Source organism: Crinia signifera, chromosome 2 (genome assembly GCF_055691185.1).
Source record: "Crinia signifera chromosome 2, ASM5569118v1, whole genome shotgun sequence".
NCBI lineage: Eukaryota > Metazoa > Chordata > Amphibia > Anura > Myobatrachidae > Crinia > Crinia signifera.
In genome coordinates, this window is record NC_139218.1 from 124420425 (window position 1) to 124439907 (window position 19483).

General features: G+C 44.6%; 1 protein-coding gene across 1 annotated transcript in view; it reads left to right on the forward strand.

Moving 5' to 3' along the window:
- The first annotated feature begins 281 nt into the window (after positions 1-281).
- Positions 282-19483, forward strand: part of LOC146060014 (rho-related GTP-binding protein RhoC) — a 69416-nt gene continuing 50214 nt past the window's right edge. Inside the window, exon 1 of the mRNA XM_083172783.1 lies at positions 282-455. The gene's annotated coding sequence lies outside the window, so the exon portion shown is untranslated. The remainder of the gene's footprint in view (positions 456-19483) is intronic.

Genomic DNA, 19483 nt, shown 5'->3' on the forward strand with positions numbered 1-19483 from the left:
TGTATTAAATCTATAAAGCCATGCTATAGCTATGTATTTTTGAAACATGAAACTGTTGCAAATGGACACACCTACCTGCTTAAATAAGTGCATTTAAAGTTGCTTAACCAGCATGCATATTTCCAAATAATAACATGACAATTTGCAGCGATAAACAGGTTAATTAGCTTTTTTCTTGACTGTTTTTTTTTTCTTTTCCACCTCCTCTCCCACAATCCTTTGACAATGATGTCATGGTGAACCCTGAGGGGGTGGAGGATTTGATTCTTCCTCTAGCACAGAGCTGCCCCTCCTTCCTCCAGTGAGGCTGCAGTCTATAGAGTAGCCTGCCTGCCTGTCAGTTTGCACTCACTGCTCAGACATTAGCTGCTCTCTCATAGACACTGCTGCAGTCTCCTCCGGGCTGGTCGTCGCAAGTGAGCGGTAGGCACAGCAGCAGCAGCTCGTGGAGTAAGGTAACTACTATGTGCCCCTTGTCATCATCCCATATCCGGAATCCCCCGGGGAGAACTGTCTGTTACACCCTAGACTTGTACCACACCTCTCTCTCTCTCCATGTACTGTAGGGCCACCATAAGAGATACTGTGTAAGAAATGTGTTTGTACCTTTAGAATGAAGTCACCATAATGTGGGAGAGTGTTTGATCTGCCTTCCTTACCCCTTTATTTTTGCTAGGTCTGTACCAAAGTTAGTAGTATGTTTTCCTGTGTCTGTCTTTACAAGTTCGTTCTTCTGCTATATTTCTGTAGTGCCTTACAATGTACTCCTGATGCAGGGCTCCAGTTTGGTCTTGTCAGTAGTATCCACAGGTTATTGTGTGTCTGTTTACATTGTGTAGTTTATTGTGTTCCATTTAATGACAGCAAATTGTACTGGATTGGTTGGTAAGATCCTTCAGGTGTGCGAATACTTTATTTATGGCATATGTATATATTAGTAGTTACTAACACTGACGCAGTGTGTACGTTGTTGGTGTTGTCCAAATAGCTTTTTCACAAGTTTGTTTCCATTATTATGTTTTCTCTGGCTAGATTGGCAGTTGTGCCCTAGCAAGGCAATGCTGCTCTGTTTGTAATATATCTGATTTATATTTCAATATTATGTTGGCAGGTTATGTAGTGGGATCCCTGTGCCTGATACTTTGTAGCTACTGCTGTGGGGACTGGGAGCACACACCCTGCTGCTGCTGCTGCTGCTGCTGTTTATCTGAAACCAGTTCGCCTTGTGGTGACGGAGAGGGACAGGAGTGTCCTGTAGAGAGGTGGCAGCCAGGGTGATGGGGAGGTGGCTGGTAAAGGATTGGGGAGGGAAGAGGGTGTGTGTGCTGTGCTCTGGCGACAATCGGCTTGGGAAGCTCCATTTTAGTTTCCATGGGAACCAGTTTAAATAAGTTTCATTTTTTCTTCTTCTTCCCCCTCCCTGGTCTCAATGCGGTCTCCTCTACTAATGGTTATTGTTGCTTTAAGAGGAAACATTTTATTTTTTGTTTAGAAAACATTTTCATGTTCTTTTCTAATCTTATGTTTTATTACACCATGACATACATTAATGAGCACAAGTTGTAGTTTTGCACTGTGCATATTGCTGCAGTCTTGCACAATACATTCTGCAACATGAATGCAAATATTTAGCTTTTATTTTGATACAAATAAACAACAAATATAAATTCATGCACAGTCAGGATCCAGACATTAGCCTGGCATCGGTATCACGACTGGTCGGACTCAAAGCCCCTTGCTGGCTGGCCACGCTGAGGGCACGGTGGCTCGCTACGCTCGCCACCTTTTCTATTCTCCCTCTATGGGGGTCGTGGACCCCCACAAGGGAGAATAGCCGGTGGCCGTCGGGAACCCGTCTGTCGGTGTTTTAACAGTTGGGATCCCGACGTCGGGTAAATAATTGCCGGGATCCCGACTGTTGGGACCTCGTCCGCAACCTGTCAGTGTCTGGTCCATTTTACCGTAAAGTCTCATACACACTACATGAGGTTTTAAAAGATATTGCTTAGAAGGGCCCTTTAAAAACTTGTCTAGTGTGTATGCTCACAGTGTTAACGACCCCCCTCCCAGTCATCTGTGCATGCAGCTCAATCTGACAATATCATCAGCAACTGTAGATATTGTTAAACAATATAGTTCACTGTCTATGCCAGGCATGTCCAAACTATGGCCCTCCAGCTGTTGTGAAGCTACAAGTCCAATCATGCATTACCACAGTTTTGCTATTAGTGAATGCTAAAACTATGGCAAGGCATGCTGGGATGTATAGCTCATCAACAGCTGTAGGGCCGCTTATCATCCACCCCTGCTATATATCGTTGTCCAGCAGCACTGTCGATATACATCACTTTAACAGCAGTGCTGCTAATCGGCTAATGTGTATGGCGCTTTACTTGAATTAGTCTGTAACAGAGCGTTGTCACCTGTGTAGATGGCTTAATTTTAATTGGAACGGTTCAAAACAGTGGCTGCCCAGGAGATGCTAGATCCCAGTGGGCTAAAGAACCTATGATGTCACAACCATGTGACCCGTGATCACAGGGGGAGGAGCAAGGTTGGTAGGGAAGCACTTCTTCCATCCACGTAGAAGAAATTTATTGGGTATAGTAACCTGTGGCAAGCGAAGCAGAGTGGAGACAGCCACCATTTTCAAAGGGTGGTGTGGGAAGGAAGCCTGCAAGGGTACAATTTGAGCCAATGTGGGCTCCTCCCTCTGTCATTGAGGGTCCCATGGTTGTGATTTCATAGGACCTTTAGTCCACTTGAATTTTGTTACAACCATTGGGGCTCCTACAGTACTTGTGGTTTTGAGCTGGGATGCTGCTGCATTGCCTGCCTTAGCAGTATCCTAATGTAGGGGAAGAAACAAAATGAGATTCAGGACTGCATTTCCAATGTTTTATTAGCAGATGGTGCTTCCAACAGGTAGCAACTGAAATCACAGGGGCTTCGCTGGTGGCATCATTTTTCTGAGGTAGCTCCTAGGTCAGTGATGGCTAATAAATAAATAACCTTGACACTCCAGCTGTTGTTGAACTACACATCCCAGCATGCCCTGCATCAGTTTTAGCATGGACAAATAGTAAAACTGTAGCAGGGCATGCTGGAATGTGTAGTTCAACAACAGCTGGAGTGTCAAGGTTAGCCATCACTGTCCTAGGTGAAATTGGCCACAAATGGCAGGTGTGCCTTCATTTGGGTGATGGTAGTGTCTAGATCCCCTTCAGTTTTCACAATTTTCCCATCATGCCCTGGGTCCATGTATACCTGGAGGGGGAATATAAATTTGTGGTGAGCGAAGCGAGCCACTGTGCCCGAAGCGTGCGAGCGTACAATGCAGCTAAACAAAATAACCTACACCTATGTGAATAACAGACAAAAATAAAAAACGTTGTGAGGGCATCTAACAACTTCCGCCCTCACTGAACATCACATCCTGTATTCCAAACTGAAGGGGATATAGGGCCAGATGCACTAAGCTTCAAAAGTGATAAAATGGAAAGTGATAAACAACCAACCAATCAGCTCCTGCCTGACATTTTTCAAACAGTCATGTGACATGGCCATTGGGAGCTGATTGGCTGGTTGTTTATCACTCTCCATTTTATCACTTTTGAAGCTTAGTGCATCTGCCCCCTAGTCTCTACTGTCGGGGTGATCCTTTACTATGAGGTCTGTTACCCCTTTTCCATGACCACCAGCACAGTGAGGCCCAGATTTATCAAGTTTTAAAAAGTGATAAAATGGAGAGTGATAGCCAGCCAATCAGCTTCCACCTGCCATTTTACATGCTGGGTTTGAAAAATGACAGGTAGGAGCTGGTTGTTTATCACTCTCCATTTTATCACTTTTTGAAGCTTCATACATCTGGCCCTCTGGGTTTGCGATTCCTTCTGCGTGCTGAGACACACTGGCAGTTGGAGTGGTCCCACATCTGAAGCTGCCACTGACCCAATCACCTCCAGGTCGCCCAATAGCTGCTGCACCCTCTTTAGTAGCAGTAGGTCTGGATTTTTGTTTTTGTTTTTCAGATTCAGATCATGCCATTCTCAATTATTAGACAATAGAGATCTGTAATACATTTAAAAACCACACAACTATAATGTAGGGGAGAGTAGTGAGAATGAATCATACAGTTTGTGGGTGGCAGCTTGAGTCCAATATACTGAACAAGCTTATTATCCTTTAATTGGCGCCACATGAGGTCCACAGCACCCAATTACAGAGTACATAAATGAATAAGCAAAAAAAACATCCTCGATGGCACCAAATCTTGCGGTTTTCTGCCACCTCGATACTTATCCCACTGTCCTCTGCTGATGCAGCGTTGGTTATGTAGTACCGCACATGAGGGAAGAGGTTCCTGCTCATGAACGCTTACATTCTATAGGGGAAATATAAATAGGTTTAAGGGGTGTACATGGTGCGATTTCTGCTAGTGGACAATTTTGACGAAGCGATTTTGACTATATGCACTGGCAATGTTCACTATGATAGTCTAAGGTCTAGTCAAAATAGACTTCCCTACACAGTCTATTTTGCTATGTGATACTGACTTAGCGAGGCCACACTTTGGTATCACCTGCATGTTTTGGCTTACCTTCCAGGTGATTCTGACTATCTAGTCAAAATTGCCTGCCACAATCCCACAGTGTGTACACCCAGTACTGTCTAACTGGATGTACACACTGTACGATTTTGGCAGGATGCTAGAATGAACACAAATGGGCCCTACACACATGGCGATGTGTGTAGGGCTAGCTATGCTAGGTCGGACCGTTCTGCTCCTCTGTCGCTCAGCACACAGAGCTGACAGCCCTCACACAGAGCGAGCTGTTAGGTCTGTGTGCTGAGCGAGCTGACAGCGGCAGTGTTCTCCGGTGAGAGAACCCTGGCAATGCCGATATTGCTGGACACTGTTCATCAATCTCGGCCAGCGACAGCAATGCGTGGGGATGGGCATTGCTGTCGCTATAGCCCCTACACACACAATGATGTAGGGGCATTTTCTAAGCGACTTTGCCAAATGAATGCCTTAATATCGGCATGTGTGTAGGCCATAGAAGACTTATTGCTATTGTTTGCTGGAGTTTATTAAATTGTCCTTTTTTTTCTATTCGAAAATATTAAGACCTTTTATATATTGGTTCTAGATAGAGCATGCTGAAGGTTCAGAAGATTTACTATCTGACAAGTTTACCGAACACTCCTTTAACAGTCTTTTAAAACCAGTATAAAGTACAAGTTTTATCTATGCTTTACAAGTTACCAAATGCCTACATCATTGCAGAAAGTTTGTAACTAATGTTTAGATCATGCTTAAGGGCAATAATGCCCAGCTTGTATGGACAGCGATGAACACTGTCATCGTTGAGGGGGAAAGCTGCTGAGTGCATACACACTGAACCGCTTTCGCCCCGGCGCAATCAGTGGTTGCCTTTGCATAGCGCAGCCCTATGCAAAGCGGTCCACAAAGCTGCCCATCTGCTGGTAATACCAGATGAGCGGCTTTCCTGGCAATGATGCGGGAGTGCTTCACTGCTCATTGACGGGCTGTACACACTGGGCGGCTTTGAGCTGAAAGCCGCTCAAACTTGGGCCCTTATTCTGATCGGTGCGGCCGGATCCGAATATGCGGCCAGCACCGTGCGTCCTAAACCCCGCCTTCCATACGGATCGCCAACTCCGTCCGTACGCAGTAAGAAGCTGTCCGAACGGACCGCACGTGTATTTCTCATGAATACACCCCCTCCATCTCAGGGAACCTCCCCCATCATTCGATGGTCGCAGAACATCGAATGCAGGGCCGAGTGGTCCGCCAGCTACCGCAACCTCAGACCACACAGGCATTTCTCCGTGCAAAAGCAGGGATCTGGGCGGGCAGCTGACATCCGGCAATGTCATATGTCCGCCCCCTACACGTGCGTCACGGCCGCATTACCATACGTACGCCCAGCGTTTTCATGGGAACGCCCATGAAACGCGGGGTGTAAACATATGGTAATGAGCCCAAACAGCCCTTCACGCCCCTCTCCACCCCCTGTTCGTAGTGTACACATTTCATGCGGAATGTTGCCGTGCGTCCGGCTTGCACATGCGCAGAGACGCCTCTGCACATGCGCAGACACAAAACATCGGCGGCACGAACGCACGCGGATATTACCGCACCAACCAGACTAAGGGCCTTGGTGTTTTGAGCGGCTTTCAGCTCAAAATCGCCCAGTGTGTATGGGCCTTTACAATGAAATCTGGTGCAGAACATTGGGGGGTATATTCAATGATTTTTGCAGCTGTGACAGTGAGCAGTGCTGACTGCTCGCTGTCACAGCTCGCATGGTCAGTATTAAACTGCCCCCCTTCACACGCCGTTTCCCCGTCGCTAGGTTTTTGGAGCGAGGGGGAAACGGTGTGTGCAGCCACTAAAACAGCGTGCTCCCTGCATTAGCCATGGGCCTCACTGTTTGGGGGAATCCTCGCCGTCCGCTAACAGCGAGGATTCACCCGGAAAGTAAAATAGGGTGAACGGCTGCCGCGGGGGTTAAAAGTGAGGGTTGCTTTTTTCTGGCGATCCCCGCCATTTAACCCCCTTGTCGGCCGCATTGAATTACAGGTCTTGGTGTTCATGAGGTGCCATTAAAAAGCTCTGAAGTGAAAGACTTGTATAAATAAATTCTCTGGGCATTATGTAATATTTTTGCTAGGATTGTAATCTAACAGCTGTAAATTTTCTCCAGGGTATACACCCTATTTCTTCCAAAACTGTTGATGTTTTGGCATGTTGGGCAAACAGTTTGTGTGAATGACTGGTTACATTTATCACTGGAGTCTCTAATATCTTCCTTCTCTGTGTAGGCCAGTCATACTGGCTGAAGTGGCTTCCACACACTACCGCAGGCGTCAAAAATAATTCTCACAAATATATAACTAAGAAAAGAGTAAATGTGTTCTTGTTTGCATGCCTCAAATTGTATGTGCGCAGTGTCAACTGTCCATGCTATGCTTTACTAGATTAGAAATGGAATAAGCAGAGGTGTTGTGTGCAATGTGACACCTTTGACCACACCCCAAAACATTTAGTACATGAGAGGACGTAGTGTATGAGCAGACGTAATGATGACACACAGGGTGTGCTCACATATGTGCACTAGGAAATTCAATAAATGTGCGATGCATTGTGTGTGTTTGAGTGTTGCATTGTAATGCAGTTTTCAGGCACTTTTCATGCGTTGCGCTTTATACGAATACAATATATTAATTATACAATGTATTGTATGGTAATAAATGACAAATAGGTTGTGCCACATTCAGTAATTTTTAAGCACAGTGTTCATATTTTGGAGTGCAAATTTAGGAACAGCACCTTTTGACTTGGCTAAGTTTTTATACGCTTTTCATGTGTTTATTACCAATTATTAGTGTTCATTCTAGCAGCCGCCATATTTGAATACCCATGCAGTTCCTCTTCCCTGCCTGGGGTGTCGCTCTCTGCTGTGGTGTTTCTAGCACAGGTCCGGTTTGCATATCAGTGCTGATATACAGACCACACTGCTTGAATCACTACAGCAGACAGAGACACCCCAGGCAGGGAAGAGGAACTGCATGGGTTTTCAAATATGGCGGGTGCTTGAATGAACACTAGATTATTATTAATATTTATATAGCGCACACATATTCCGCAGCGCTTTACAGAGTATAGTTGAGCAATCACATCATTCCCTGCCCCAGTGGAGCGTACAATCTACATTCCCTGGAGTAGTTATCCAGGAGCGGATAGAAAAAGGTCTCCCTGAGCAGAACACTCTCCTTTTTAGAGAGTATGCATCGTACTCTCTAAAAGGCGAGTGCTCCAGCCGGGGAGACCTATTTCTATCCTCTTCTGGATAACTACTCCATATATCCACCCTAGGAGCACCTCCACAACTACACTTGATATAATTATTCATAAATCTGTTAACAGGAGCATGCCTTTCGTGTCCTCCGTTGAGGTTGTCCAGTGCCCTAGACCCATTCCCCTACCCCAATTTCCCTTCTTTCTTGCAATCTACATTCCCTACCACATGTACACGCACACACACATTCTAGGGTTAATTTGTTGGGAGCCAATTAACCTGCCAGTATATTTTGGGATTGTGGGAGGAAATCTGAGTACTCAGAGGAAAACCACGTAAGCACAGGGAGAATATACAAACTCTGCACAGTTGAGGGCCACAGTGGGAATTGAACCTGTGCTACCATGGCAGTTACTAATAGGTGGTTCTAAAGCTGGCCATACATAAGAAGGATTTCAGGCATGAGCGCACGATTTCGTCAGGATGTGAGATGCATTGAGCGTGTTTTGAGTGCACATTGTGAGGCGTTCCAGCATGCCTTGCTGTAGTCATAGCAAAACTGTGGCAAGGCATGATGGGAAATGGGAATTGTAGTTTCACAACAGCTGGAGGGCCATTGTTTGGACATGCCTGGTCTAGCCAAATGGGTCTCCTTTATGAGGGAAGCAGGTAAAGCAGGAGGGGAAGCAGCTGCACCCCTAGAAAAAGTACTGCTGACCCCACAGAAGGCACTCAAAACATTTTATTTCCAGCCTGTGCCACCTGTGCCAAGGGCTGCCTACTCCTGTGTTTACAATATAGATTGTAAATTGTACTGGGGCAGAACTGTTGTGGGTAACAGAAATATTCTCTGTAAGGACCTGCAAAATGCATGCCTTATAGAAATAATGGTTTCTAAATAGAGCAAGGGCCTTGGGTTAGGGCACACAAGTTGCTGTTAGTGTTAGGCTGAGATGCAGCGCTTTCTGTGGCTAAAGTACAAGGGGAAATAACTTATGGAAAAAGGCAAATGTACTTTCATCCTTAGGAACTAATCTGCAATGAACTTTGGTCAATAACTTGGAATTCAGACATTGGAGGGTGTGGATCATTAGGTCACCAGCATGTTGGTCTGGACATGAGTCTAGGTCGACATGGTCATTTGGTCGACATGGTGGTTTTCCCAATTTATTTTTGTCCTGAATGTCGACATGGACACTGGAATGTAGTTCCGCGTCTACTCGCATGGCTCGCTACGCTCATCATGCTTCGGGCACACTAATTTATTCTCCCACCATGCCCTAGTGGATGGTAGGGCATGTCGGCGCAAAAAAAAAGTGAAAAACCCCATGTTGACCTTTTGACTGTCGAACTAATGGCCCTGTCAACCTAGACTCATGTCAACCTTCTTGCATGTTGACCTAATGGTGTCAACCTAATGGCCCTGTTGACCTAGACTCATGTCGACCTAATGACTGTGGAGGGGAAATACGAGATACATGCAATTTGTTTTCTTGGTAGTTTGTTAGTGGACAATCCCTTATGTGTACACTGCCATAATAGATGTAATTTGCAGAGCCCTTATGTAAAGTTGGCAGACTGTAGCTACTTCCCTGATTTAAGCTCTCATTTGTAACTCAAATCTATTTTTACATTAATCTTGCACATCTGGGTTTAGCGGTCTGAAATATTGAGTAATGGATTAAATCAGATTTAAGGTAGATCATATTAAAACTTAACATATTTGGTATGTGTTTGTCTCTGTAAGTACAGATGTGTGAACACCAGATCCCATTGTAAAGTGAGAATGGCCTGGATATAGTTTACTGTACATCTTTAACAAAGTAATATGTTTTAGGCAGCGGGTGGGATTTTTCTATTCTTTTAAACAAGTTGTTAAAATGACCTACATTTCATGCAGCACTTTGTAGAGAATATGTAATCATCCACATTTGTTCCTGCTCCATTGGTCTTTACGGTTTCTACTTCCCACTACATGGACACTCCAATAAGCCATGGTCAATTAACACAGGCTAATTGATCCCCCAGGACTATTCAGATAGCCCTGAAGGCAGCCCTCAGGCTGCAGTTATAAGGGATTTCCCCAACAAATATCCTACTGTATATTTGATTTCCGCCACAATGTTAACACATAGGTCCAGGAACTTATCCCAGATTCTAGGCGACCCAATACCAGTTCATTTCTCAGGTAAGGAAAAGGGTCTCTAATTAAATAGCCCCAGGTGTTAAAGGTAGAGGCTGCCACCCTTTTTCAAACCTAGTAAATGATCAGGTATAGCTGAATCCCCCCCTCATACTCTGAATAGGTTTATCAGTAGCCAATTCACCTACCTGTCTTTCTATAACTAGGTTACACTGTCAGATTGTTCATTTCTCTGTTGACCCTGCAGGTTGACAATGGCACAAAAGCATACATGATGCTTAAAGGTCCAGACACACCTGGCTTGCCCAGCGTGTATGGATAACGATGATGGGGAAAAACGCTGAGTGCATACACACTGAGTATTTTTTTGCCCATTTCAGTGATTTTCCCCAGGGTGAAAGGCTTTTCATAGCAGTGAGCTATGGAAAGCCATCCACTCCCTAGCTCATCTTCTGGTAATACTAGCAGATGAGCGGCTGGGCCAGAGATGATGCCGGAGCGCGCAGAAGTGCTCATCGCTGCCCTGTGTGTTTCGAGCTGAAAGCAGCTCAGACAAGTAAACTGAGCTGCTTTCAGCTCAGAGTTGCCCAGTTTGTATGGGCCTTAACTGTTACAGGGCGTAGTTATGTCAAAAGTTTAAATCTGCAATACAGTCATTTAAAAGGAAAACCTAAGTTGGATTTCCCTTTTAAATCATTGCCACTTTAAATCTGCTGGCTAAGGGCCAGATTCGGTAATCAAAAAAGAAAGAACTTGAATTTGGAACACACCAAATTGCCATGCTAGAGGGGCAATGCATTTATATTGTTTCTCTGCAGTGGGCACGCCCATGAAACGCTGGGGGTCCACAGCATTAGTGACTATGCGCATGTGCAGTTCAGGAACCATCGGAAGAATGGCCGAATTTCAGACTTGTGCGAACCGGCCTGAATCAGCCATGTTGTGTAGTGTGTACGCGGCAGAACTCTATGCCATTTTCATACCCTCCAACATCTGAAGGGCAGAAACTGGTACACATTCGGGAAGGGGGTGTGAGCCTATCCGAATGTGTTATTGTGCATTTTTTTTACTATACCCCCCTATAGCGCGCACACACACAGCACCGTGTATATACCCCCTATATCACACACACAGCACAGTGTATATACCTCCTACAGCACACACACAGTACAGTGTATATACACATAGGACAGCACAGAGCATGTCATCACATCACGTACAGTATCAGGGACAGCCCGCACCCGGCATGCTCAGCTCCCCAGCGGTGCAGGGCAGGGTGACGTCATGGCGGGCCTGGCCTCACTCACCTGGTACATGGAGCCGCCGTCATTTCACACAAACGAAGAGAGTCCCGGTCCCGCCCCCTCACTCCCCCATTGCTCCTGGACAGGTGTGCGTGGCCTACTATTGGTCGGTGGAGACGTTACTCAACTTTTCCAGGGCCCCGCCCACTGTATGCGGCCGGGGGCGGGAGACTGCTGAGTCCCCCCGCAGGGCGCTTTGGGAGATTTAGTCTCCCCCCTCCCGGCTCACGCTGCCGGAAGAGCAGCCAGCATTCAAACTAACTACCACTTGGAACTACAACTCCCAAAGAAGGAGGAGCCGGCTATCAAAAATCGGTACATTCGGTACAGTTAGATTTAGCCGGTACAGACCATTAAAAAACGGTACTGTTCTGGCTAAAACTGTACAGTTGGAGGGTATGCATTTTACATTTGCCCTACCTACAGTGCAGCATGGTTTTGCACAGTCGCTTGCATTTTTGCTTTCCTTGCGATTCTGAATCAAGCCTAAATCACTGTAATTGTGTTGCTTCCTGAATCACGAAGACTTTAAGGGCCCATAATTCAAATTGTTTTGGGGAGTATTGATGTTCATAGACTTTAACATTAAATATTATCAGAGTATTATTTTTGTTTCAAATTGAATGGTAAACAGTAGACTTATTTTGATTGCTTGTGCTTGCTTGCCTTGCTTGTTCTTATTCTATCATACGTTTTCATCCTTGCTTTGTCCATTTATGTGGAGGCAAAAAAGTGTCCTGTAAGCTACAAGGTTACAAATAGAGACTTCATACGTCACAGTGAACGGTTGTGCAACCATACCCATGTATGTGAGAGGTGTCATCATGCCTCTCCCCATTGAGTGACCTTTTAACTGTAACCTCTGGGAGCTATTCATAAGTCAATTACTCTACAGGTGGCTGCTGGGCTGTTCCTTATGTAAATATGTAAATGGCTTTTCCTGCTTCTGTGACGTTTGAAGCTCTGTCCTGGCCTGTCAACTTTTCCAAATTGTGTTATGGGGCCCATAAATCTGCGATGGATTGGGGCAATTCCCTGTTTAGCAGATGGCTTGGTGTAAAAATCAGCAGTGTATGTATGAGGTACATTAATTGACGGTTCTGACCAAAAAATGAAAAAAAAAACCTGTAAATCCGGTGGTCCAACATGTTGCATTTCATTGACCAATCAGGACTGTAGGATGCTAGTATATGGTAACAAACATAAGATTTTTGGACAGTTACTTACTTTATTCATAATATGGGAGCTTTCATGATTTGAAACTGATCTTTTGATGCAGTGATCTGTGAATCACTGTAAATTATCTACAGTGTATGAGGGTAGATTGGTAAATTCTTAAACTTGGAGAGGGGGGATCTGTGAAATTGCAGATGTATTGGCCCAATAATACCTGGAATGCTGCAAATGCTGGATCTCACCCATGATTTGGACATCGGCCCGTCCCGTGAATGGCCCAACACTTTGCATGGTGAAGCTCCCCTCAAAGACCGGCCAATAAGTCAGGTCGCTGATGTCACACGGATGGAGCCTGGACAGAGTCATCGGGGGGCAGATGAGGAGGCGGCGGTGCTTGGAGCTGATGCTACCTCCTCCCTATAGTGAAACAGGGACCCGGGTTACCCATTTACACTGCCCAGCCACCCGTGTTTTTCCAAATGGCGTTTTTACAACACACAGAGACCTGGTTCGACCTGGCAACAACCCGGGTCGGACCTGGGTTATTTGTGCGACGTGAAAGGGGTATTGGTCTGGTTGTTTATTATTTTTATTTTAATACAAAACAGTCACTGATTTAGGAATCATCTGAAGGCAATCAGCCTTTAGAGGAGTCCCTTGAAAAGAATAATACCCATGAATGCATACCTCCAACTTTCATGTAGCAGCAGCATGGCCGCTCACATGCGTGCCGAAGGTGCGTTGAAAATTTTGGGGTCGTGGCCTATATTCACCGCTCTCCCACAAGGCCACGCCCCATTTTCACAGCTGTGGGGCATGAACAGATGCAGTGTGCATGCACACAGCATCTATTCACGGTCAACCGTGGGGACTCCCAACTGAAAACCCCCTCCCGCTGCTGGACACTTACGGCCCCGGGCGGGACACCGAAACGTCCCCGAAAAACCTGGATATTCCCTCAGTAAGCGGGACAGTTGGGAGGTATGTGAATGTTATTTATACCTGGCAATTACCCAACATTTTTGAGTGCCGGGTCATTTTGGAGAGTGCAGTCTGGCCCCCATTCACACCGAGCAGCAGGAAATGACCAGTTAAAGCTTTTCAACCTGGTAAGTTGCAGAATAACCTGGGTTTTTCTCCGGTGTGAAAGGGTCAACACAGGTCTTGTAAAGAGCACAGTCAGTGACCCGGAATTTAAGACCCGGGTTGACCCATTCACACCAGAGAAAAACTCTGGTTATTTAGCAAATTACCAGGTTGAAAAGATTTAACCAGAAGTTTTTGCTTCTCGGTGTGAAATTGGTACAAGAAATAGGACTAGTCTGAATAAATTCTAATATTACGCAGTAGGGATATTGTGATTAAGATCTCTTTATGTGTTACATGACTCACAAATGACAGCATATACAAAATTTTCATAATTTATTTATCGTTTATAATATACAGAAGCACTTCTAAATATGATGTTTGAGAACCTAGCAAAGCTTCTGCTAACAGACTTGTACTAATATGACATGAATATGATTAAGTTCCTGAGGTAGAGCTGTAGTGATAAAACCAGAAATGTTCCAGGAGCCTTCGTTCATGTATATAGTACATAATAACCCTGAACCTTCTTTTTAAACTCTGTGGAATCTAAGTAAAGCAGTAGATCCACTGAAAATACTTTATAGTCCTTTGTGAAAGGGTTACAAACAGTTCAATGTGACCCCTCCCTGTATCAGGAGACCTGCGCCTGCCAGTTTCTCGCTGCCTATATTTTCAAAGCTGTTCTATTTCCTCATACATATTTCTTCAGTCATGGGGAAAATTACAACTGGAAGGATAATACATAAGTAACTTGTACGTACATCTGATACTGGTTGTTGGTATTTATCATATTGTCATCTATACAGTACATCACTTGGCTGCTTAAGATAATAATAATTAGATCTATTCGAAATATTTAGCAAATTATATGACTGTAGTTAAAAGCCCAAAGTCAAAATGATGGCTTCTGCAATGTTCATTCACGGTGAGCTCAGACAGTTTTTTTACTTTTAGTTTGAGCTAGTTTTTAGCCGACCATCTCTCCACCCCACCTTGACATTCTAGCTCCAATTTCCCTGTCTCCATATAAAGCAAGTTTGAAGCAGATCAATGTCCCTGCAAAAATTACTTTAACTTCTTGTTATGAGTAATTTAGCCTGCAAGTGGCCTCTAATGGTCAGTGGTGGTACTTCACCTCATAGAGGTGAGGAGTAGTTTGATAGATTTAGGATGTATTGCTTTGAAAGTCCAGCGGAATACTGGCTGAATCGTGTGGATTCTAAGTTTTGAAAATATTTTGTTTGTTGCAAAACATCCTTTTTTTTTTTTTTATTAAAATAGAGATTTAATTATTACCATATATTGCTTATTTTGTCATAACTAATTTGTTCATTGATTTATTTTATGGACCTCAGCCTGAAATACTTTGAACTAAACTCTCATTGCTGTGCAGCTCCAAGCTTATAAGCTTTTTTTTTTTCTAGTATTGATCAGCAAGCCAGGTCCGAATATTCTTTTTTTTTTTTTTTTTTTTTTTTAATGATAGACAATCAATCACTGTTATTTTCCAGATGGATTAAAGTGTTTTTTGATTTGGAACTGTTGCCATAGAGATAAAAGCAAGCATAGCAACAGTCACTTGAGCAAGATGGAGAAAACTATCTGGAGAATGTTAGGAGCTGTGCAAAACCCAATTCTGATCATTTACAGGGTTTATACAATTTGTAGCTGTGGCTTACCATTCTTGTGTCTGATGCGGGGTATACCCCCTTCATATACAACCCCTGTTGTGGTGTGTAAAAAGCTGCTGCCGTCTGGCTGAAGGGATGTTTATTCTCTGCTGCATACCCCCGTTGTGGATGTGATAAGTATCATCTGTTAATCTCTTTTCGGCTTAATTATTATTTTTTTTTTTAAATAAAAGCTTATTTAGTTACTTATTGACAGTTTCTTATATAGCGCAGTATATTCCGTTGCGCTTTACAAAGGAGACGGTGATACAACAAACAGGGTATTTACAGACAGTCAAAATGTAAGAGGGCCCTGCTCGCAAGCTTACAATCTATTGTGGTATACTGGTCTTTGTGTTCTTGGTTGCATTGATAATCTGCAAAACCTGGGGGGGGGGATGTATATGTTTGGATTGTATCTCTTACATATTTGTTATCTGTTATTTGTCTGTTTGTCCGGTATGCACTCAGACACTGTTGCATTGATTGGGTCCAGTTTAGATTCACAGTGCCTGAGATCCCCCCCCCCCCCCCCCCCCAATCTCAACCCCGTAGGTATCGACTACTACATAAAGTGGGTCATGGGAGCAACAAAGATGGGGTAGAGGACATGGGGTTTAAGATCCAGGAACTGACCCCTTAGAGGTATATGCCGGGCACGCCATGGGCATGGGGAGCATGTTCGGGTCTTTCGCTAGACTTTTTTGGTCGTGAACTTCGGAGAGAGATGCTTCAGAGAGGGTTTTGGATGCCTATTGGAGTGGCCAGGACCTCTGTCCGATGCCATGTTGATGTATGCTGGGCAGACCTTTGACCCGGCGTGTTCTAGGCCTTCCACTTCATGGATTTCTAAAGAAAAGTTAGACAGATGACAAATGGTATGGGATGCCTAACTAAGGGCCTGATTCAGAACTACTCAGTAAGCAGCTTTTCTGTTGCTGCCTAGCGAGGTTGTACAGGCCGCCCGCCGTGGGAGCTAATGCCCGTTCCCCTTCATCGACCGAATGCCCATGCCGGCATGCGAATGGATGTGTATGCTGACACATTGATTCATGTATGGGTGAGAAATCTCTTAATGGTCACTGACCATCAAATGATTTGTTTCTACCTGTTTGCAAATAAAAGTCAATGTAGACATATTTTGAATATGGAGTTTTCTTGACCCATTTCTTGTAATGGCAGCTCTCAATGTGGGTATAGTGATCATTTGATACTATATACAAACTGCTATACATGACAGATTGGACCTGCACAGCACCAGGGCCCTTATTCTGATCTGTGCGGCCAGATCAGAATATCGTGCAGACCGTGCAGGCGAATCCCCGCCTTCCATACGGATCGCCACCTCCGTCCGTACGCGGATATGTGGCGGTCCGCATGAAAGTGGACGGGGATACGCCTCCTCCATCTTGGGAGCAGCCCCTGCATTCGATGGTCGCCGACCATCGAATGCAGGGCCGCACGCTCCACCAGCTCCCGCCACCCTAGACCACACGGACACTTGTCCGTACGAAATCATGTATGGGGGCGGGCAGCTGACATCCGGCGATGTCAGATGCCCGCCCCCTACACATGCGTCACGGCTTTATTACCATGCATACGCCCAGCGTTTGCATGGGAACGCCCATGAAACGCGGGGCATATGCATAGGGTAATGAGGCTAAGTAGCCCCTCACGCCCCTCTCCGCCTCCTGTGCGGCGTCTAAAAAAAACGTACGGCGAAACCGCTTGCACATGCGCAGAGTGACCTCTGCACATGCGCAGACGAAAAACATCGGCGGTACGACCGCAAGCGGCAAACACCGCACCAACCAGAATAAGGGCCCAGGTGACCCTGCGTGTACAATTGCATAAACAGCCCTGCTCCCTATTCATGTTGATCAGATCCCACATCCACGCTCTTGGCATATTATGTGGCTTAATGCATGATTCCTAATTGCTAATGCAAAATACAGACCTTACTGGTGGTGAATAATGTACAAAGCAAACCTAATTATTGACCTGCCTTACCAGTAATTAACTCCAATAGGAGTATTTATTGCAGTATGAGCAATTGTGAGTTACTACTGGTGATAGGTTATTCCTGCACTTTTCATGTTTGACCTCTGAATAATATTTCTTTTCCTGGACTCTCTCTAGAGACACCCGTGCATAAATCTGTATCTACTATTCTATAGCTAGATTTATCTAAGCTTGGGGAGAAATAAAAGTACCAAATAAACTGTTTCATTGTAAATGCATACTTGCCTACCCTCCCCTTACAGCCAGCATGTGACTGAAAGTAGGGAACCAATCCCTGTCATTCCCCATGATGAATCGTGTCATTGTGGCTATGCCCCCCGCTGTGTAATACCAGCATTGTGCATCGGTAACTTGGCCACAATGACCTGATCTCGTCTGCCACGCCCTCTGTACAACCGCCTCTTGAGTCCCAGCCCCTATTCGCATCATGTCTGCTTTGATGAGCTGGCTGCCCTCTTCCAAAGAGGATGGTCAGTCAGCAACTAGGGTCACTCTAGAGAGGAGAAGGCTCATGTGCAGACTCTGAGCCCCTTCCTATCTAATGTAGAAAGAAAGATTGTGAATTTGAAACAACAGCGCTCAAGGTGACAATATGTGAAAAATAAATGAACAATACTTATGCTCATATAGGTACTGGATTAACTGGTTTCACAGGATATAGTACCAAGTAGTAACGTTATCTGGTTCTCCCCTAGTGATGAAACAGGGGAGACACAATACAACAAAGAATAGTGCAGATCAATTGGATAAAAGATCTTTAATACAATAATTGCACTTACAATAAAGTGACTTTGGTAAAAGCACAAGACAAGTGATCCTTTGGGGCAAAACAGCAGACAGATGGATAAGAGTCCTCAGGTCCTGGGTTCCCTGCTTCCGGAGACAGACAGCCACAGTCCTTTGGGTCCACAACGCACAGCCCTTCACGATCCACTTAGTCCAGAATAAAACAAAGTAGCACGCTAGACGCGTTTCGGAACAATGTCCTTCATCAGCAGCGTGCTGAAATAATGTCCAAGTCCCAGTATATATACCTATATACAGCTGTGCACAATCGCCGCTAATCGGCGTGTGATTTCCGACTTCCGGGTGAAAACAATATGGCGATGTGTTCCAAATACCGGATATGCGTTCCAAATGAACGGAAGTGCGTCACCGCTATTGACGCGAACAGACGGAACCTCCTGTAATAGTATCCCCTGTTGCCAGCTCCTTGGGAACAAGGTTCCCAGCAATATAGGGTGAAACGGAGGCTTCAATGGAAGGTATTAACCTTCTCAACATGACGCAAATACCGGAAGTATCTGCGTGTAGTTCATTTCACAGGGCGCTGTATGCGTTTCCAAAATGAAAAGATCCAAAATATCAGGTATATTCAGACGGAAGTCGGATATCATTTACAGCAGGAAAAATGTGGTTAAAACAAAGTGTCTTCAATAAAATCTGTAGAAGAAATAAAAAAACAATTAAAATATGCACTAATCCACAATAATGCCACCACCAACATAGAGGAAAAAAGGGGAATAAAGTGCAATATTAAGAAAGAAAGGGCTTCAACTCGAACTCGGTATTTAAACCTTTTGGGACTTGTGTCCCAAGGCGATGTATCCATCGCATCTCCGTTCTGGAGCTTTGTGTATCCTTCCTGGATCTTAAATTGTATATAGACAACAATTTGTTGAAAACTAAAACCTTCAGGAAGGAAACCGACTCTAATAGTTTTATTTTGACCACGAACCAGCACCACAAAAATTGGCTCGACGCCATCCCTTTTGGTCAATTTTCACGTATCAAACGTAATTGTACGGATCCGTCTATATGTGATGAACAAATAGATGAATTATCTGAACGTCTTAGTGTGAAGGGTTATTCCGACAGTCTTCTAAATAAAGCAAAAGAAAGAATTGAGACTGTGGAAAGATCGACCCTCTTGGAGGTTAAACCTAAACAAGGTAATGATGAAAGGTTTAAATGGGCCTTCATCAGCAAATATAGTAATGTACACAAAGACGTTGAAAAGATTTTTCGTAAAAACTGGCATTGGCTACAAGGTGACCCTATTATTGGATTGGAGCTTCCCTCCAAACCCCAGTTTATATATAAAAAAGCTCCATCCCTTAAGGATCACCTTGTGCATAGCTCAACAGATGGTGAACTGCGCCAAACTATTCGAACTAAAGGCTTTCACCGCTGTGGATCCTGTCTTATGTGCAGGACAGTCAAGTCAAAGGACAGGAAATTTGATCAGGT